Raw genomic sequence first — 376 nt, 5'->3', positions numbered from 1 at the left:
TAAAACTACCATCCCATACGCGAGACACGTAAGAATAAACTCTACGGACGAATCCTTCCCCTTTCACCATTCGGACCTCGGGCTGAACGAACACCACAGAGCTGCATGGCCGGGTACCTGCGCTTCCCAAGTACCAGCGGCAAGCGCTTCGGTCGTTGATGCCTGCTTTCAGGATGTGAAGGATACTAGTAAGGAATACTTTTTTCTTTTTTTTCTGATTACTAATGTTCGGAGGTAAATTATACTTTTTAATGATTTTTCTATGTACGTGAGATTTCTTTTTGGAATACTGTTTTTTTCTGGGTAGAGATTTTTTTCGAATGACTTTCTCAGCTATTTTTCTTTTCGAATGAGGTATGTAGTAAAGGATTTTTAA

The sequence above is a fragment of the Penaeus monodon genome, chromosome 28 (assembly GCF_015228065.2).
Source record: "Penaeus monodon isolate SGIC_2016 chromosome 28, NSTDA_Pmon_1, whole genome shotgun sequence".
Taxonomy (NCBI): domain Eukaryota; kingdom Metazoa; phylum Arthropoda; class Malacostraca; order Decapoda; family Penaeidae; genus Penaeus; species Penaeus monodon.
This window is presented reverse-complemented; position numbering follows the sequence as displayed.